Source organism: Protopterus annectens, chromosome 2.part2, assembly GCF_019279795.1.
Source record: "Protopterus annectens isolate FY-2018-M chromosome 2.part2, PAN1.0, whole genome shotgun sequence".
NCBI classification, from domain to species: Eukaryota; Metazoa; Chordata; order Ceratodontiformes; family Protopteridae; genus Protopterus; species Protopterus annectens.
In genome coordinates this window covers 602939897-602961809 of record NC_056730.1, presented here as the reverse complement: position 1 = coordinate 602961809, position 21913 = coordinate 602939897, and the positions used below count along the sequence as shown (strand labels likewise).

Genomic DNA, 21913 nt, shown 5'->3' with positions numbered 1-21913 from the left:
GGGGCCTATACAAGCCCAGCCAAAAAGGTACCCTGGCTTTTGCCACCCAAGAAAATTATTTTGCTGTGCCACTGTCGAGCAGAGCTACAGAGGTGATCCCCGGGGTGAATTTCTTATTTCCCATCCAGTCATCAAGCTTTTTCTTGAAGAGTGCAAATGAGGAGCTTTGTTTGATATAGATAGGTAGTTTATTCCAGAGTATGGGAAGTCTCTGGGACAGGAATCTATCCCTCCAGCATGTTCTGTTTATTGTGATGACAAGGTTTAGGTCCCTAGAGTGTGTAGCTCGGAGGGATTGGGATTTCTTTAAGTGGAGCATGTCCAACAGCTCTGGGTTTGACATAGCTTTGTATGTTAGGCAGAGATCACCTCTGAGTAGGTGATATGCGACGGAGTAAAGCTGGAGTTTTTTGAGATGGTCTGCGTAGGGCATCTGTTTGAGGCCAGTAATCCTCTTTGTGAGGTATTTCTGTGGCCTTTCCAGTTGTTGTAGATGTCTTGTGAAGTACATAACAAAAGGGGTGTTGTACTCTATAATGGGTCTAATGAGTGATGAGTAGAGGGGAACAATGACTTCTTTATTTCTGGATGAGAAACCTTTTGTGATGAGGTATGCCACGTAGAAGGATTTCCTGACTACTGTGGCGATGTGATTATCAAAGGAGAGACTACTGTCCACCTGTGTCCCAAGGTCTCTTATCACACTTTCGGTGTTAAGTATACTACCGCCTATGTTGTAGTTCATGAGTACAGAGTTTTTACCAAAGGGGATGACAATGCACTTTTTGGCATTGAGCTTGAGGCCATGGCTTTGACACCAGGCATCTGTCTGAGTGAGGCCCTTTTGTAGGATGTCCACATCGTTAGGAGTTTTGATTATGGCTGCTAGTTTGCAGTCATCTGCGAACTTTGTTAGCCAAAGACCTTCTGTGTTAGCTTGTACTTCAGAGAAGTAGATACCAAACAGGAGAGGACCCAGGACTGAACCCTGTGGTACTCCACTTGTCACTGGTCTGAAGTCGGATTTGGAGTCTGCTACTTTCACAGTGTGGGTTCTGTCAGTGAGCCAGTTGACAACCCATCTTGTGACATAGGGATTTATACCTAGTTTAGTGAGTTTATCTATAATTCCAGAGTGGGGGATGGTGTTGAAAGCCTTGGCAAGATCTAGATAGGCTGTGTGAATCCCCTTACCCTTGTCTATGGCTTTGGTGAGTGCTTCAAAGAAGTCTATCAGGTTTAGGAGATATGATCTGCCTTTTACAAACCCGAACTGGGTGGGGTCCAGAGTTTGGAGATTACCAATGTCTTTATTTATAAGTTCCATGATGATACATTCCATGGCCTTGCAGACCAGGTTCATCAGGCTAATAGGGCAGTAGTTCCCCTGATGTATGATGGCTCCCCCCTTGTGGAGTGGGATAACCATTCTTGTGTGCCATTCAGCAGGCACAAAGCCTGAGGTGAGGCTATGACTGAACATGGTACTTAGGTGGGGTGTCAGTTTGTTCTGTACTTCATGTAGAACGCAGCCTGGGATGTTGTCTGGTCCCATGGATGCTGTGTTCTTGGCTTTGGAGAGTATGGCTTTTACCTGAGCAGCCATGATTACAGGAACTTTGCATTCTTCCAGTATAGGGATGGGCTCTTTAGGGGGGGTGAGATGGGGGTAAAGTTAGCATGGAACCTATCTGCCAGGATGTTGGCAATATCAGTTGGGTCTGCATATTTAGTGCCATTGTGCTGTAACTCAGAGCAGATCTGAGTGTTGCCATTGAAATTGTTGACATAGCTATAGAATGCTTTGTGGTTGTCTTTAGAATCAGTGGTGATTTTGTTTTTGTAACTAGCTTTTGAGGATTTTATCAGGGATCGCAGCTTCTTACTGAGGCTGACCAGGGAGCTCCTCCACTCTTGGGATTTTACTCCCTTTTGAAAAAGTTTCTTCCTTCTGTTGTAAATTTTGTTTATGGCAGGGGACCACCAGATTGGCTTCCTTTTTTGGAGAATAGCGTCTTGATTCTGTTTGGGATAGCACGATCCATGCACTCATGTAAGTGCTTATAAAGTGCAATTGTGTAGGATTCAGTAGTCATAACTGTATTGTCCATCTGCATGGGTGTCATGAAGTTCACCACTTCTGTTTTAAGAAGCATGAAGTTGGTTTTGGAGGAATTTTTTTACCATGGTTTCCTTAATGGGGGGTGGGAACAGGATGTGGATATCTAGGGTAATTAGCTTATGGTTGGATCGGACCAATGAGGCATTGACTTCAGGTGTGGAACACCGGTCACTCATGTTGGTAATGATTAGATCTAGGATATTGTTGCCCCTGGTGGGGGTGTGGATAAGTTCATCCAGAGTATTGGAGTTTATGAATTCCAGAAAGCATTGCGTGAAGGAGTTGGTACATGAGTAGTTTTCACAGTTAATGGTGGGGTAGTTGAAATCACCCTTTATTAGGGTGTTTGGTTGAACCCTAATATTTTCCAGTACATTAAAAAAAGAGGAGTGGGAATCCTGGGGCATGGTGGGTGATCTGTAGCAAGCTACAATTTGGATTGCAGTTTTGCCCAGAGTTAGTTGTACTTGGATAACCTTGGCTGCATTTTGCTGAGTAACTAGCCTGGAGGTGTGGATATCCTTAATGAATATGGACACTCCTCCACCTTTGGTGTTCCGGTCCAGGTTAGATGGCTGGAAAGTGTGGTATGAGTTATAGCCTGGTAGTGCAGTGGTGCTCTCTGGAGCCTTGAACCAGGTCTCAGTCACTGCACAGATATCGATGTTCTCCATTTTAAGGAGTGCCTCGAGTGAGTGCATTTTGAGATTTAGACTTCTAGCATTGAGTAGCATCACCCTCAGTTTTTGCTTGCCTGTTCCTGTTATGGTGGTGAATTTGTCAATTGAACCTTGCCTAAAAAAGGCACTATAGGGGTGGCAAGAACCTTAGCCAGTATCCGGAATCCCAGGGGTGACAGGTGCAGGCCATCTCTAGCAAAGCATCGTGGTCTGTCGACCATGTCATCCCAGGCAGACAAATACTGGATCCCTTTAGAATGGCACCAGAAGCTTAGCCAATTGTTGAAGTCATCAATCATTTTGTCCTAGTACTGCAGCATCATTCTGGGTGATGGCAGAATGCTGCTCAGGGCTAGGGTCATACCTGCCTGGGCTACAAGATTGGAGAGCTCTTCCATGTCTCATTTCATGTAGTCCAGGGAGGTACATCTCAGGTCGTTTACACCAACATGGACAATGACAGAGTCATATTTGTACTTGTTGTGGAGTGACCTGAATGTGTGGGTTGTGTGGCGGATCCTGGCACCCGACAGGCAGCTGACAGTAACCTTCTCCTTGTTTAGCCTGGTGATTGGGACATCAGTGTGCCTGACTATAGAGTCACCTATGACTAGTGTGTTGGGTACGTTGTTTTGCCTTATTGGCTGTGGTTGAGTGGCACACCGAGTCTGCAGGCTATGTGTCATTTGGGTTGTGTTGGGGGGTGGAGGTTGCTTGCATTTCTGCTTTGGAGGTCTCTGTTGCTTGAGCAGATTATTATTGAGAGCCTCAGCGAATGTTTTTGTGTTTCTATGTGTGGATTTTGGTAGTGTAGATTTTGTGAGACTATGTGATGAGTGTGGTGTGGTGCAAGTGTTTACCTTCTCCTCTTAACTGTCAAGTTCAGTCTTGATTGGAGAGAGCTGCACCTCCAGTTTGGCTAGATATGTGCATCTCTCACAGGTTGTAGTGTTGGGTAGTAGGAGGAGAGGTTTGTCTGTATACATGAGGCAATTTCTACTTTTCCCCAAGATGCCCAGATTCATCAGATAGGCAGGAGAGAACACTGGGAGCTGACCCTTGGACATAACTGAATAAAAAACTATTTTCCTCTAGATAAGTGAGGAAAGTGAGTACAAGAGCTGTTTTTCTCTAAGCAAGTGAGGAAAGTAAGTACCAAAACTGTTTTCCTCTAGGTAATGAGGAAGGTTGACTGCTATAGTAATTAGTAGGTTATTTAGTGCTTACAAGTTCTGAACAAGTGCTGATCACGAATAAGCAAATTCAAGTACTAAAACTAAGAATCTGTATCTGGACTAAACTAGTTACAGGAAAGGGGGGAAACAAGTGCAAATGTGGGCTTTTAAATCAGAAAGTGGAGAGAGATGGAAAAACTGCCCAAACGGCCAATAACTACAATTTCTGGGCCAGAACCACTCCTTTTGTGGTCGATAGGTTACCTAGTGCTTACCAGTCCCACTGATAAGCTAGAAGGCTTCCCTCCAACACAGAAAGGCTTGGGGGGCTCAGAAGCTTACATACAGTCCTGGATACAGCAAATCTGAATCTGGACTACACTAGTTACAGGAAAGGTATTTTGTTTTATATATATATATATATATATATATATATATATATATATATATATATATATATATATACAGAAAAGTAGCTAAAACAGCAGTCAAAACAATTCAAATGCAGTGCAAGCTAGCACACTTGAGTATGTAGCAATGTTAGACCAAACAGTTTACAAAATGCAATTAAATTAAAAATGACTAAAAACAAGTGCAGAAGGAGTCTATTAGGTAGAATGAGGTAAAGAGATGGGACTGGGGGGGGTGTCCCAGATCAAATCTACAGTGGGGGCGGGCAACTGCAAAAGCCTCCAAATTTAAACAACAACACAGGAATAGGGAGGGTGGGTATGGGAAAACCAACACCTTCAGCAGAGATCTGAAAAACTACAGTGAAGCAAAAATAACAGTGCACAACTCTGAAGTCAGTCAGCAATGATATAAAATTAGTCAAACAACAATTACCAGTACACAACTCTGAAATGCCAGAAAAATATACTCAGCTCTGTATATCTCCAGATAGTTTGAAGAGCACTCTGTCAGGACACAGGAAGGCTCCAGCAATGATATGCAGACTTTTTTACTAAGAGGGTCTAATTTTATGCAAGTAATCCTTGAGATGGTCAGATAACACACAGGATGTAAAACCATTTATACCAACTTAAGACACAGAGAAATAGGGGGAGGGGGGAAACACCTTCAGCAGAGATCTGAAAAACTTTACAGTGAAGCAAAAATAACAGTGCACAACTCTGAAGTCAGCCATCAATGATATAAAATTAGTCAAACAACAATTACCAGTGCACAACTCTGAAGTGCCAGAAAAATATACTCAGCTCTGTATATCTCCAGATAGTTTGAAGAGCACTCTGTCAGGACACAGGAAGGCTCCAGCAATGATATGCATGCTACACTGCTGCGCATGGGGTAATTAGCATACATGCACCGGGAGCTGCGCAGCTCTGGCGTACGCCGGTAGTGCACGTGGAAAGAGTTCGTACCTGAATAGTTCGGTGGCCATATTTGGTGCTAGATCGCCGATGCTACTCCGGCACCTGGCACAGGCTTCATGAATCCCGGGGTTTGTTTGCGAATATAGACATAAATATGACATAATCAGCCACTGTAATGTAAATAATCAATTTACATGAGCACTGTTGTGTACAGTGGTGATGCATATACATGTGTTATATAGTTTCAAATTGTCTATAGATCAGGATTTACATTTTTCAATGTATAACACTTCAGAATACCAAAGAACTAGCTATATGCAAATTTTTCTAGTACTTAAGATACAAATTCTTAACATTAAGCTTTCTGAAAATTGTTAAACTAATGTTTGCTTTGTTTTGAGCCTCTTGCTTGTGGAGTTTTAGTTCTGTTGGCTTTTGGTGTTCTTATTTTAATGACATGAGATTCAGGTTACTGCCTTCAGTAAAACAACAGAGAACATTTAATGAGAGACTGAGACAGTTCTGAGGTTAATAAGGCATGTTGTGGTTACATTACTGAAATATGGTAAAGATAAGATGTGAAATATGGAATTCTGACTTTTGTTTTATATTGTGAGAATTGTGGATTGCGATTGTACCTTTTGATATCCACTAATTTAGTTTATGCCTTCATTTTCTTTATGTATGCATTGTAATTTTTAATGGAAGCTGCTATCTGAAAATGTAGCTCTTTGCTATAAAGAATGAATTATAGAAATATTTAGTACATCAAATGATTTAAAAGACACACTTATGTAGGATTAGTATGTTTACAGTTCACTACTATGACCGCAAAAGGAACAACAGAAGTGACAACAACAACAACTAATCGCAGAACCATTTATACCTTTTTCTGCCTTTGTGTATTGCCCTTTTCTTTCTCTTGTGGACATTTTGATTCATCTTCAATACACAGAGGCTGCTCCAGAGCTAAATGAGTTATTATTTCATTTCAGAGTCATTTAGAATAAAATATGACATTTTCTCTTTCTTGCAGATGGCACAATAGTTTTTTCTCTTTTTGTGTATTTTCTGACTGGACTACCAACATTATCATTAACTTCTTTTTAGGTGGAAGATGTGGATTCATATCAGTGGGTCTTTATGTATTACTCCTAAAATAGATTTTTGTCTTATGTGTAAGTGTATTGTTTGCTTTGGAGTTGAAAAAAATTATACTCATAGCAATAATTAGGAAAAATATTTCACTAATAGCTAGTATTTTCTTTGCAGAAATCTGTTTTAGCACCAATTTACTTTTCAGCTTATGATGGCTGAAGTGTTGCTTTGTTTACCGTGAGACTATAATAACCATGTTGCTAAAGTAATTTTCTGGTATATCAGATTTCTCATCTAACAAGGTTAATGTAGATGCTTTTTCTCTGCTGAAACAATGTTTGTGTTTTATAAAATTCATTGAACAGCAAAGAAGAATTCAATACACAAAATAACGTGCAACTGCTCCTTTATACAGTATGTCATCAATATGAAAAAAATCATGCTGGTCTAATAGCCTTCTAATACTGCCTCCTAGTTCTACAATTATCCATCTGCTAATTTGTTTCCGAAGATATCTAACATAAGTTATTTTTATTTTTATATTCAGGCATGTCAGTAATTGGATCAATGTGCTGTAATGGAATTGTTATATCTTATTTTACTTTCTGCATGCTTGATCAATTAATTATTTTACTTGAAATATACATTTACAATGTGGTTGCATAACATCTGTCATAAATTAGAGATAAAATATGACTTCAATATGCTAGGCAGTCAGCATAAATTTAATAAAATAATCAAGAGGAAAAAACATCAGGGCGCACTATAAAAATATTTATCAATAACCAAGCAAAGAATAGCTGGAAGGATGCCATTAGTTTAACAGTGAAGTGCAAAAACAAAAATGCAAGCTGGAAGATAGAGTCTTGATTTAAATATCAAAGGGCAAGCAGTTCAGTCATTGCTTTCCATACTGTGTGTAGCTTGACAAGACAGAAGCACGAATTATATGAAATTTTAGGGTATACAACAAAGCAATTCATCTATTTTTTTTCATATGTTGCAGCTGTAAAAATGTATGTAAAATCATAAAATATTTTGCTGCTGATACAACATGTTTTTATAATGTGTTTGCAGTGGTTATTTAGGAAATACATGGAGCTAGCTTCACAGACTTTGAATAACATGTATATTTACTCAGTATACATTAACTTTCCATGTATAACTGCATCACCTTTACAAAAAAAACTAGTATTTTTTCATATACCATTCAATAGAAGTCCTTCTTTACTTCATAATAATTCTACATATTTTTAACAATACACCAGTCACCCAGAGTGATTGCTTTCTTCCTGTGCCTTGTTCTTACACTATGAGAAGAAGTTGAGTACATATTTCTGTTTTCTATTGCTACTAAATCATTCCCACGTAATTTATCGAAAACATTAGTCATTTGTTTTCTTGTTAGTTCATTCTAATAGTTCTTTGATGATCGTAAAGTGAATCGTTTCAGTTTCCACTGTGTTCCAGGGGTTAATACCTGGTAGAACCCTCACCATATGTTCTGTTACTATTGAAGATAAACTGTTATCTGTAGTTGGCTGGGTCAGATTTTTCAGCTCTGCACCTAAGCTTCCTCTCATGTTGTATGTCACACACTCTAACACAAGAAGCTCATTAACGGATCAGAATCTTGGGTCTATATTATACTTGGTTTGATTTAAGCATACTCCCTTTCTAAGTTCATACTCAATAAATCTTGCCTTTGACACAGAGTACATATCTTGGGAATACTGTCAGGTGGTCATCTTGAAACGAGACCCATACCATCTACCCACCACAAGTAAGTAAGCTGGCATTAGCTGGTTACTCTCATCTCACTGAACATTCAATCCCCAGGTCAGTAATTAAACTTGGGCCATCTTGGCCATAGACAGGGCTTTATCCTTTTATGGTATAAAGCTATGGCTACATTATTTTATTTATTTATTTATTTATTTGCAGTTGGTTTACCAGGATAGTCCATTGGGCCAAAAGAACCCGTTTTCAATGGAGTCCTGGGGAGAAAAGCTCCAACGTAGACAAATTAGGTACATACAAAACTACAAGATAATTATACAGAGTAGAGATAAAAATTAATACATTAAGGCTTAAATTTGAAAAACATTCAAAGATGGGGAGAAAAGCTGAGATGTAGACAGAATTAGGAAGATGCTATAACTACAAGTCAATTATAGAGAGTACAGATATAACAATAATACATTTAGGCATAAATTTGAGAAACATTTCAAAAATAAAAACAGTATTGAGATATGCAGTCAGGGAAGTTATTGAAGAAGAAATTCAGAAGGTCTTTATTAAATAACTATAGTGAGGGAACATAAGCTTTAATAGGATAAAAGTGAGGGGATGGAGTGTTATAGATCTATGAGGGGAGGGAGCAAGAACAGTCCCATTGGGATCTTAGATATATATGAAGTGATTTTTTGAACATGTATTTGTTAGTGATGGTACGAATGGATGGAGGAAGTGAGTTCCAGAGACGGGCAAGGTTAAAAGATAGTAAGTGTTTGCCTGGGGGATAACATGGTTTGTGTACTATTAATAGGTTTTGATTATTAGACCTTAGGACTCTGTTTGGTAGGTGCATTTTGAAGGCAGAAGACAATGAGGGACAAAGAGAAGGACTGAAAATGAGCTTGTGAGCGGAAGTTAGCTGAATATATGTAAGCTGATTTGGTAATTCAAGCCAATTTAATTTTTGAAGAGAAGAACAATGGTGGGTAGAGGACCTGTGGCTATTGGCGAATTTGGCTATCTTGTTATAGCAAGAAGAAAGTTTTTTTTTAGGGAGGCCTGAAGATTAGTCAGTAATGGAGCACCATAGAGAAGGGAGGGGATGAGAAAAGAGGAAGCGAGTGTGACTTTGGAGAAGCTTGTAAGGTATTTGTTCTGACGGTAGAGCATGCCTAGTTTTTGATGAGTTTTTTTTATATTTAATAGTAGATGGGAATTGTAACTAAGTCGATTGTCAATTAGTACTCCTAATAGCTTAGTTTCAGAGACTAGTTCTAGGGGTGTGTTATTTAGGCTGGTAATTAAGAAGGAGTTGGTATTGAAGGAGGTAGCTTTGGAAGGGCTGAATACCATAAGTTTTGTTTTGGAGGCATTGAGTGCTAAGTGATTTATTTTCATCCAATGTTCAGTTATTGAAAAGGCTTGCTGAGTAAGTTTTTGGAGCATTGAGGGGGAGATGGCAGAGCAGATAATGGTGGAATCATCTGCATATTGGATGATGTCTGCAAAAGGGATAGATTTATGAAAGTCATTGACAGATATATTGAAGAGGAGGGGCCCCAGTATAGATCCTTGGGGAACTCCAGTGGGGGTGCAAAGGAATGGGGAAGTGGCCTTCTTCCAAATAACTGCTTGGTGTCTATTTGACAGATAGCTAGAAAACCAATTTATGGAAGAGGGAGAAAGGTTAAGTTTTGACAGTTTAGTTAATAGCAGATTGTGTGAGATCGTGTCAAAGGCCTTGGATAGGTCAAGAAGTAGGGAAGAGACAATTTGTCCAGAATCACGTGCATTATTGACAGTCTCGAGAAAGGATAAGAGGGCAGTCATAGTACTGTGGTTTGGCCTGAATCCATGTTGAGTAGGGGTTAGCAGGTTGTTATCTAAGAGATGTGGCAAGAGTTGGAGGTGAACACACTTTTCCAGAAGTTTTGAAATGGGGATAGAATAGCAATAGGACGAAAATTATTGACGTTGCAGTTGTTGCCTCCTTTATGAAGGGGGATAATGAATGCTTGCTTCCACAGTTGAGGCACGGTACATTCTTGGATGGAACGGTTTATTAGAATGCTAATGGGATAGGCAATGGCATCTGCAGCTATATGTAGGAAATAAGAGGGAATGTTATCAGGGGCATTAGTACACGGCTTTAATTTCTGGAGGAGTTTCTTAATAGTGGTAGTAGATACAGGTTTTAAAGTAAATGGAGAGGGAAATAGAGATGGTGAATTTGAGGAGGGTTCAGTTGATGGGGAAGTAATAGTAGTGGAAGAGGTGGAAGATGGGCTATGTGAAGTAGAAATGGGGTTAGAGTTGATTGTGGTAGGAGGAGGGGGTGTGTTAGGTGGTGGGGGGGAGCATGAGAAGGAAGAGGTGAGTTTGCTAATAGAGTCGATGAAAAAGGAGTTAAACTGAATAGCTAAGTCCAAGTCTTGGATGTTTGAGTCTGGGGTTGGGGTCTGTGGTTTGCTGGGGTTGAGGAGGGTGGAAATTCCCTTCCAGAATCTTTGGGGGTTAGTTTTATTATTGTTCTGGAGTGTGAAGAAATATGTTTGTCTATCAGAGATTATTAGCTTTTTTACTTTATTTCGAAGGGTTTTATATGCAATGTGCTTGTCTGGTGTCTTGTTTTTCAGATAGAGTCCCCAGGCTTTGTCTCGAAGCCTCATGGTAGAGAGAGTAGTTTTGGTTAACCAGGGGGCTGAGTTAGTTTTTATTCTTTTTGTTCGTAGAGGGGCTTGGGAATCAAGTATTCCTAGAAATGTAGAGTTAAAGTGGGCAACTGCTTCTTCTAGGGGCAGTGTTTTCAAAATGTTCCAGTTAATTGTTTTCAGGGATTCAATGAAAATTGAAGGGTTAAAGTTTTTGTCATTGCGGGTAGTGATGTAGTTGTGGGTGCGATTAGAGATGCAGAGGAGTCGGTGGGTGTAAGTGGGCAGGTGATCACCAAGAGGGTCGGGAAGAGTACCGCTGCTTGTAAAATAGTGGGGTGAGACACTAGAACCCAGTCAAGGATGGTGCCACTGGAGGGGTCTTTAGAAGGGCGAGTTATGGAGTTGATTAGCTGGGAGAAGTTGAATAGATTGATGTTAATAGGGTTGGTTGGAGACTGGATGGAGGCCCAGTTAATATTGACATCTCCTAGAATTATGGTTTCATTGCTAATATTGTCAGAGAGCCAAGAGAGGATATTTTCAAGTGTTGAAATATTGTCCCCTGGAGGAATGTAGAGGGACGCTAGGCAAATGTGTTTGTGTTTATTAACTTGGAGGAGAGAGAGGAGCAATTCAGCATTGTTAAATGATGGGGTAGGTTTGTTATATGGGGTAACTAGCAAGGAAGAGGAATAAAGGAGGGCAACTCCACCGCCTTTCTTTTGGGTCCTGTCTTTTCTAATAATTGAGTAGCTGGGTGGAGTTATTTCAGAATCTTTTATGGAGGGCTTTAACCAAGTTTCTGAAATAGATAGTATATCAGGTTTGTTATGTGTGAGCCATGCATGAAGGGTAGGGACTTTATTCACTATGCTTTGTGAGTTTAGAGAAGTAAAGTATTTTGGCTTTTGTGGGGAGGAGGAGGAGGAGGGGCCGGGGTTAGGATGGATATCACCAGATAAAAGGCAGATAAAGAGATGGAAGATGGGGTTTGAAAGATAGTTGATTAGAGTATGAAAATGGATTGGGTCAGCTGAAATGATTAAGGGGTGTTTATTTGTGATGGGGATGGAGTATTTCTGAGGGGTAAGGAGTTTAAAGGAGAAGGTGAGGAGCTGAGTTATTGGGTGAAGGTGGGGAGAGATGGGAAAGTGTGATTGTGAGAGTGGGGTATTCAGATGGTAGGTTGTGTGGTAAAGTTGTGGATGGTAAGAAATTTCAGGTTGGGTGAGGTGATACAGGTATGATAGTTTAAGGGAAAGTGATAGAAGACATAGGATGGAATAAGAGTATGTAGGCATGTTGAGAAGGTTACTTAGTATTGAGTGTTGTAATTGTCTAATATGTATTATGTTGTGTAGGGGATATGAAATTTTAGCTGAGGTAGTGTAGAAAGAAAGAGATGTGAGAGTAGGGCTGAATGTAAATAGGATAGGTAGGTGATTGAGTGTATTAGAAGTGGGATGTATTGAAGATGTAGTGCTTGTGGGAGTGGTTTGAAATTGGATAATAAGTTAATGTGGGTGTGTCAGGGTGTTGCAGGGTGATTGGTGTAGGGAAAAAGTGGGTGTGGAAACTAGAGGGATATAGCTAGATGCACTGGGGGCGGGTGGGAATTGGGGGCAGGGTAGGGGAGCGGAGTGAGCCCGGAGGGCGAACGGAGCGGGAAGAACAGGAGAGGATCGAGAGCCAATCAGTGGAGCAAAGATTAAAGGAGAGTGAGTAGTGGGAGGGTAAGTAAGGAATACTATGTGTAATATGGATGGGAAAGTAAAATGTAGATATAGGCAGAGTAAAAGCAAGAAATAAGTGAGGGAAAAGTAATGACAGTGGGGAGGAGACGCCCTCTAGTGGTCAATGCAGAGAATGCACTAGGCCAACTAGGTAGGTCTAGGGGCTGAGTAAGATAAAATAAGGAAGAGCTGGTGAAAACTAAGGAAGAGATGGGAGAGAAGTGGATGGGAGAAAAGAGAAGTGTCTAGGCTGCTGGCTGACCTGGCAGGGAGATAACTTGCATAGCTAACAGATAAATAGAGTTTGAAGCAGTGGAGGCCCAAGTAGTATCACACACACATACTTTCTTAGTATCCTCTGGGAGACTTTGTTCCAATGTCCAAGTGGGATTTGAGGCAGCAGAGCAGTATATTGCCTAAGCAAAATGTATGGATGAGGTAGGTGACCTTAGTTCATTGAATGTATCCACCCAGGCAAGGTCCCAAGGGAAGAACAGGGCAAAAACAACTGGAGACAGGAGGAAAGATGAGTAAGAGTTAGTCACACAGTAACAGAGACACACTGCAATACATAAAAGTGTTACTAAGCATGTAAAATGATGTTCTAATAGTATTAACAATCTGCAAAAAGAGTAATACTGTATTCAGAATACAACAGGCTCAGTTAAACTGGGTTACAAACATTTAATGCCTAGCGGAGCTACTCGCAGACAAGTGCATAACTGGCTGAGTCAATGACTAGGGAAACTACTCAAAGCAATATGGAAGAGAGTAGTGTCGTCTGAAGATAAAAATCCCCTCCAAGGACACTAAAACAAGTCAGATAATCTATGACTAAATACAAGCTAAAACTAAGCAGATATCAACTATTACCACTGCAGAAAGCAGAATAACAATGTGTTCATAGAGCACCATACGGTAGCGACTGGCAGGGCAATGAGAAGTAGCACAGACACGTGCAGTTGGCGTATTACACCAGCGTTTGTTAGGGCTAAAGCGAGGTGCAAACAGCTACAGACAGTTCAGGAAGCTAGCACGAACAGTTCCCTTTGACTGAATGTCACACTAATGTAGACAAACAATGTAGCTATAACAAACAAACAGAATAGTCCGTTTGCAATGTAAAAACAATGTAGCTATAAAAACAAACAGAATAGTCCATTTGCAATGTCCAGACAAGTAATGCAAATGGCCTCTAGAGCAAATGGTGTGTTAACTGGCCCTACCAGGTAATATCGGCAACATAGTCAAGCTGTTAAAGAGTTGCGATAATTACAAATACTGATGCCTCAGCTTCCCAGAGCAGATAAAGTATTATCAAGTCAGGAGCGAGCAGGGCAATGTCGCACCACAGTCGGTAGCGACTGTAGAGACTTAGGCTCGAGCTAGTCTAACTGTAGGACTTACTTATAATCACAGTAATGCAAACTACGTTCCATCAAGCATGGAAGTAATACATGAAGTCTACGTTCAGGAGGAACAGAGTGGGTAGTGGAATTGTATGGCAAACTTAAAGCGGCAGTCGCTTGCAAGTAAAGAGCTCTTAGACTCTGTAATCAGCAGTCATTGTAACCAATACGCTCATAAACACTCTAAACAGTAGTCGTATTAAGCAATGCACAATAAATCAAAACACATGCGTGATACATTCAATAGCAGCAGACTACAGTGTACAATTGGAAATACAAGTATAGAGTGTCCAACATATTCCTGTACCATGACCAATGCACTTTAAGTTCTCTAAACAGCAGTCGTAAGATAGCGACGCACATTTAAACCAAAACACATGCTTGTTACAGTCTATATCAGCAAATGACAGTGTACAAATTGAAATACAAGCATAATATGACCAACAAGTTCCTATGCCATGACAGATAAGGGGAAAAACCCCGATAATAGTGTTATGATATGTTCAGGATCTACTTACACAAGGAGCGCACTCCTAACCAGGCACCAGCAGCAGCCTCCTTGACTTTAAGAACCAGCTTCAAATTTTGATTTCTATTTTCTAGTAATTGCTTTTTTGGCAGCCACCATTATTAGACACAACAAAGGCCTTACCATGTCTAGGCAATTCCGATTTTGTATCATAGCTCAGAAAAATCATCTCCTTTCATCACCAATCTGCCCACCCCAGCATCTCTGACAGTGCATCCCACAGGGAATACTTAAAGTTTGATTACTATTATATAAATGTAAATTTGCCTATGTCACAAGTGATAATTCAATAAAGGTGTTTTGAAAAAAAGAGCCTGTTTCAGAGAGATTTTTTAAAGAGAAGAGATTTCTATTGATCTATTTTCTAGATGCTTCTTTTTATTAGAGCTGACACCTTAATATTTTATTTCCATTCCTGTAGAGTTTTTTAGTTCCACCCTCAGTGCTAACAAATCATATGCATAACAAGCCTCATTGAGTCTCATTGCTAACGTACTCCTTTCTGTACATATTTATGTATGTATGTAGGTATTTATTTTTAAACATATTTATTTAATGTACTTTATTAGTAAGTTCATTCTACATATTTAGAAATTTTTTTTCCGCAGAGACATTAGGAACAATGCTACAAGAGTTAGCTATGGTTGTATACATTTAAGAGCACATTAAAAATATCTAGCACTCACAGCATGAACCAGGATATCTGCATAAAATAAATGGCACACCCCTTCCACAGTTTGCGCAAATAACAGAGTGTCTGCTATTATAAAATAAATTAATGGCTCTTCAGTAAATTCTTTTTGAAGATAGTAGAAAGTTGACAAATACATAAAATAGCCGTAACGTGTATGACTAAGTTAAAATAATTAAAAGCTGAATATTGCTCATTCTTAGTGGTAAATATAACAGAATGCAATATTTATAATCCATACAATATAGAGAAATGAATAGCATTTTACCAAGAATAAATAGTTTGCTTAGACACAGCCAATCCTAAGGACCAAGGATAAAAAGACACAAAGAGCTGATTAGATTTCAAAAAATCTTAATCTTATGCATATAAAATCTTTGTTGTCTATGCACATCCAATGTGTGCAGCACCATCTCACTGGCAGATTCTGGAGAAGGTAAAAAAGTAGGCAGATGAAAAGACTGATTAAGAGACAGCTCATTTACTACCTTGAGCATAAAGGAAGGATTAGTATGAACGGACACCCTGCCCTTATGAAATACCAAGAAAACAGGACAAGCCATAAGGGCTTGAAGCTCAGACACCCATCCGGCAGAAGTAAGGGCCAACAAAAGTACAGTCGTCCAAGAGTAATGTTGCAAGAAAGCTGAGGCTACAGGCTAAAAAGGAGCCTAGGTCAATTTTTCTAAAACAAAATTGAGATCCCAAGGAGGTGGAACAGGCTTCCTAGGGGTCCTAAGATGAAGGATGTATTTTAGGAATTGTTTAGCTTCAAATCTAAAAGCTAAAGGAGGTAATAAAAGCAGACAAGCAGAAATAGCCATTAAGTGGGTGGGGAGGTTGGCATAGTGGTTAAGGTGTTACCTTATAGACACAAGGTGCAGGGTTTGATTCTCACATGGGGTAAATGCCTAGGCTTAAAATCCCCAACAAGGGCAGTTAGCCATGCACTCATCTATGAAACACATCTATGGAAACATATAACCAAAGAATTAGGCAACCCAGAACTGAACAATTCACACAGATAAGAGAGACCCAAAGGAACATTCACAGAAAGTGAATCCAGGTTACATGAAAGACACCAAATATAAAACCCATCTTCCATATGGAAAAGTAGGATTTCCTAGTAGTGGGGTTCCTGGCCTCCTGCAGGACCCTAAGCATATCTTCAGAAAAAAGGTGTCTATGTGGAATCAAAATCTTATGACGCACAATGTCAGCTGAAGAGTGGACAGGTAGGAATGGATGAGAGATCCCATGTCTTGTATGAGTAGGTCCACCCTGTGAGATAACTTGTGATGATTGCCCCTGGCTAAATGCAGAAGAAGAGGGAACCAATGCTGTCTTGGCCAAAGGGGAGTCACCAACAAGATTTTGGGAGCATCCTCTTGAATTTTTAACAGGACTTTTGGAATAAGGAGAAGGGGAGGGAAAGCATAAAGAAGCATCATCTTCCAAGAAAATAGAGGGTATCCACCTTACAAACCAGAGGACCTGGGACTCTGGCACAAAATAGAGGAAGTTGTCTGTTCAGAGGGGAGGCAAAAAGATCCATTTGAGGAGTATCCCACTGTTGGACAGTGTCCAGAAGCACATCCCTGTGAAGCATCCATTCATCAGATTGAGTTATGTCCCTGCTCAGAGAGTCTGCCACAATGTTTTGACCTGAAGGAATGTATACTATCTGAAGAGTCACTTGGAACTGGATAGCCAGTTCTCACACTAGGAGTGCCAACTGACAAAAAAGATAAAACCTTGTCCTCCCCTGTTTGGTGACATATCACATCACTCTGGCATTGTCTATAAACACCTTGAAAGGTCCTGGGGAGAAAAGAAGATGAAAGGCCTGAAGAGACAGCAGAAGAGCTCTCATCTTATTGACATTGATGTGGTCTTTCTGTTGAAGAGATGACCAGACTCCCTGCACCTTTAGGGAGCCGAAAGCTGCTTCACATCTGACATCTGAGGATCTGTGAACAGCTCCTGAGAAGGAAAAGGTGGACAAAAAGGGAGTCCTGGACTGACAGTCAACTGCTGAATCCACCACTGAAGTTCCTGCTTGAGACAAGAGGAGCTAAGAAATTGAGAGGAAGAGAATGCTGAAGCCAAACTGACTTTAGAAACCACTAGATTTTTCTGACATGGAGCTTGGAAAACGAGCATAAGAACAGTGGAAGCCATGCACCCCAGAGCTCTCAGAAATTCCCTTGAAGAATGGACTGAAAAAAGGACATGAGAGTTAGAGCCTTGGGAGAATGCAGGGATGGCACCACAGGAACAGTCTAGATCCTGCACCCCAGAAAGACATGATCCTGTGAAGGGGTCAGAAAGGACTTTTTTATTTTTTATAGTGAACCCTAGTGTTTGCAGAAGGGAGATTGCAAATTGAAGATTTTTACAGCAAGATCTCAGAGAGAATGCCTAGCCTGCAAAATCAATCATAGGATCAGGCACTTGGTGAATACTCTTGGGGCAGTAGAAACTTCCTGAAAAGGGGTTGAATTAGGATATGGTGATAAGCATCCTTGAGATCCAGAGACACCATGTAAGCCTGAGGAAGCAAAAGAGGGAACGGAGTCTGAAGGGTCAACATTCAAAAAGAAGGAACCTTCAGAAATGTATTTAGGTGACAGAGGTCTAAAACTGGTCTTCAATTATCCTCTTTCTTGGGTAGTAGGAACATTCTGGAGTAAACCCCCCTCCCCCTTTGGGAAACTGGAACTTCTTGAATAGTACCCTGAGTCAAGAGATCCAGAAGCACCCCTGGAAAGAAGGACAGCTGTTCTTGAGGGGGCTGAGGAAATCCCATAAAAGTGGGAAGAGATTTCCAGACCAGGAAATACCCTTGCCAGATAATGGACAGAACCCAGGAGTCTTGAGTAATATTTAACCAAAGCAGGAGAGATAGAGAAAGGCGAAGAGAAAGAGAAATGTGGTTGGGAAGAATAGGACAGTCAGACAGCACTTGGTTTATCAGGAAAAGGAGACTTCAGGAGCACAAAAGTTTGAGTAGCTTTAGCAGGAGGAGCCGTTTCCAACATTTTTTGCCCTTGGGGTTGGGGAGGGTGAGATTGCCTATGAACAAAGGCTGGCTTATTTAGATAATTTCTCTGAAACCTGGGTACAGAAGAAACAGAAACATGTTTAAGTTCCTGTAAAGCCTTACTCTTATCCTGAAGGGACGTAAACGATTTAGCAGCAGCTTCACCATGGGTTTATTATCCAAAGGAGCATCCATCAACTTAGCCTTAATATCATCAGGCAAAGGTGAAGCCGAAGCCAAGAATATCTCCTCATCACAGACCCAAAGGCAGCAGCCCTAGAGGAAGCATCTGCTGCATCATGACTCCACTTGATGGAATGATGGACCACCTGGAAGGAAGTCCATAACAAGGAAAGGGCAGAAGTCTTCCCTTCAGAGTCTGGAAGATCAGAAATTACTTGACAGGCCTGGGAAAGAAGAGCCAACATGTGCTTAGACATATTGGTCTGGTAATTGACAGCCCTAAAAGCTAATGTAGCAGAGGTGTAAACCTTTTTCCCCAAACTTTCCATATTTCTGTTATTTTTGTCAGAAGCCAATAAATTTGGAGAAAGAAGCAATTGAGATGGCTTGTCAGATGTCACAGATATCACCAAAGAGTCAGCCAAAGGGCATTTATAAAACATTTACAGTCCTCAGGCACACTATAAAACCTATCAGTTTTTTTCAGAGTAGGGAGCTGTGAATTAGGAGCCTTAGAAGCATTAGAAAAGGCATCCAATAATGCAGCCAGAACAGGAAGTACAGCAGAATGCCTGTGAGAGTCCATCTGCAAGAGCTTATGATATCTTTTCTGCACATCAGAAACCTGAGCACGATCCCATTTAAAAAAAATCCATTATTCTAGAGATTCTGTCCCCAAAAGAATTTTCATAAAAAGGAGTATCAGGACTAGCAGATTCCTCTTCCTCAGGCCCATAATCCAAAGGAGAGGGAATCTGAGAGGAGCAGGCAAGATATTCCTCATCTGAATCTGCTTCCAACTCAAAGGAATCCTGTTCCCTGGGTCTTTTAAAGGGAGTAGAGGACTAAGGAGGAGCTGGAACAGAAACACTCAGAGGCGGTTTTAAAGGCATCAACATGTTAAACAGCCCCTGAGTGAAAATTTGCCATTGACTCTGTGGGATTTTAGGAGCTGGAGTAATATGTTTAGGTTTCTGCTTTTTCTTTAAGGGGACATCCGCTTTATGAAAAGTAGAAAGATCCAACTCCAGATGGCATTCAATAATTGTAATAGGAGCTTCTTCCCAGACTAAAATTTGAGGAACACCCCTAGGCCCCCCAGAATTAATCAGCTGCGGTTCCCCTGAGCATCCGATGAGGATGTCTGCAAGGGCTCCAAGGACATGCCTAAAGTTGGATCCCTACCGGTCTCTAAACTGGTTATGGCCAAAGAATCCAACAATGGAGCTGTGTGAACCTCTGGGCTTTTACTCCCATTGGGAGAGATATCCAGCAGAGGCTGTACAGCAGAGGAATCCAGCCTATCCTTCTTGGTGTTCTTCTTCATGGATGGTTGCCCATTCAGAGTGGGACTTTCCCTCCATAGTGTCTAGCTAAAACTTTAAGACATTGATTCTCCAGATACAGAGACAAAGAAGACAGCCTATTATGGAGGGTTTTTGGAACAAAAGCCTGGCAGACTGAAAGGGATGTATGGTCGTGGGAAGCACCAAAGCAGAGCACTGCTCGTGATGGTCTTTATGTAGAATCTGTCTCCCACACTGGCATTTACCCTTCTTGGATGACATGAAATACCATAAGCAATAAAATATAAAAAATATGAGAAGATACAATAAACCCCAATGGGGCACTTATTTGCAATGGCTTGGTGAACCAGCAACAGAAAGGCCATTCACACTGACAATCAAGAGATGGTGTTCAGACTGGCAGCACAGAATTTCTGAAGATGGTATGTCTGGACGTCGTCTTTATGCCCTGTGCTATGCAAGGAACATACGTGTGTCATATGGTATAGCTTAAAGCAACTTAAAGCTGTGGAATACTGGCCAAATGTTAGGCCAACCTTGGCAGGAGATCCTTAATGTAATCAATATTGCAACAGTGAAATGGAAGGACATCTATAACTCTAACCCTAAAAACGTCCACTTGGTCCTGGACTCTAATGATAACAAGTCCCAGTCACTCCCTAAACCTAAAGCTCCACTACCCCCTCTATACATCAAAAGTCTCCATTCACTCCCTGACAATATATATGACTCCAGCTACCCAACAGTGAGCTCCCTTCACCCACCCTAAACCTAAAACCTCATTCCTGATCCCTAATCGTAAAGTCCCCAATTGTTATTTAACACTAAAACTCCCCTCTCTCTCCTTAATTAACACTAAACTCCTTTCCCTCTCTCAAAACCTAAAATCCTCTTCCCACTTCTGAAACCTAAACCCCTCCCACTCCGATCACTACTAAAATCTCCAGGCTGCAGTCCCAACTTCATGGTCATTGCACTAACCTTACCCAAACTGCAATACTGCATTCAGGTAAGGGGCCACATCTTTATTCTTTTCCCACCTCATTTTACTACAGTATTACAGTTTGAGCATGAGGGGGCAACAGTGGCGAACAAATCACTTGAGTCCCTTGCTCTGAGGTAGTTGTATTCAAGTGACTGTAGTAAATGTGTTTAAAGTCAACTTTTCTTTAAGAATTCAGATCATAAGAAAATGTTTCCTTAAACTGCTGAGGAGTGATCTATGCCTGGGTTACAAGGCATCCACAAACCCCACACTTATGAATCTCCTACATAATCAAAAGTGCCACAAATACAAGGTCTAAGGACCTGAACTTTGTCTGTGACTTAAACAGAACATCCTGGAGAGACAGATATATGTCCCAGAGACTGCCCTCCTATGGAACAGGCTTCCCATCTATGTGAAGCGGATTTTGTCTATCACCCAATTTAAGCACAATCTAGACCAGTGGATGGAGAATAGGAAATTTACACTGGGCCTGGCACCTATGTCCATTATGTACAGAGGTAGTTTATAATTGCCTGGCCCTCAATGTCCTGTTTGGATGCAGGACATCGTTATTTTTTCAGGAAAATTTGGCTAGGCTAAGCTATCTCCCCTTCCCCGGTTCATTAGCATAGTAACACTCTGAATCTATGAATCACAGAATACTTGCTTTGCTCTTACAGGAACTCCTTTGAAAAGAAGAAAAATGAACATTGGACAACATGTATACCATGTACATTGTTTTACCTCTTACTAATTGCTTAGTAATCTTTAAAACAGTAAGTGCGAGCATTGTTTTGATTGTAATAGTGATTTGAATGAGGATTGTTGTACCATCATATGAACTTGCCCACTTAATTCCTGGTTGTTGCTACTGATAGGACAAATCAGTCCTACATTGTTTGCCTGATGTATCTGGACATGTAAATATGGTTACCTTTCTCTGTGGCACAATGTGGGCCACAGGCACTCATAGGTTCATAAGTAGGTACTAGGCTATTAGCCCTAGGGCCTACATAAGCCTAGCTAAAAGGTACCCTGGCTTTCGCCACCCAAGAAAATTATTTTCCTGTCCCATGGTCGAGCAGAGTCACATAAGTGATCCCCGGGGTGAATTTCCTATCTCCCATCTAATCATCAAGATTTTTCTTGAAGAGTGCTAATGAGAAGCTTTGTTTAATATAGATAGGTAGTTTGTTCCAGTCTCTGGGGCAGGAATCTATCCCTCCAACA

General features: G+C 40.8%; 1 protein-coding gene across 1 annotated transcript in view; it reads left to right on the top strand.

Annotated features, from left to right (window-relative positions):
- LOC122795974 (dedicator of cytokinesis protein 2-like) overlaps positions 1–21913 on the top strand; it is a 2887083-nt gene that overhangs the window by 1036072 nt on the left and 1829098 nt on the right. The gene's annotated exons all lie outside the window — the stretch shown is intronic.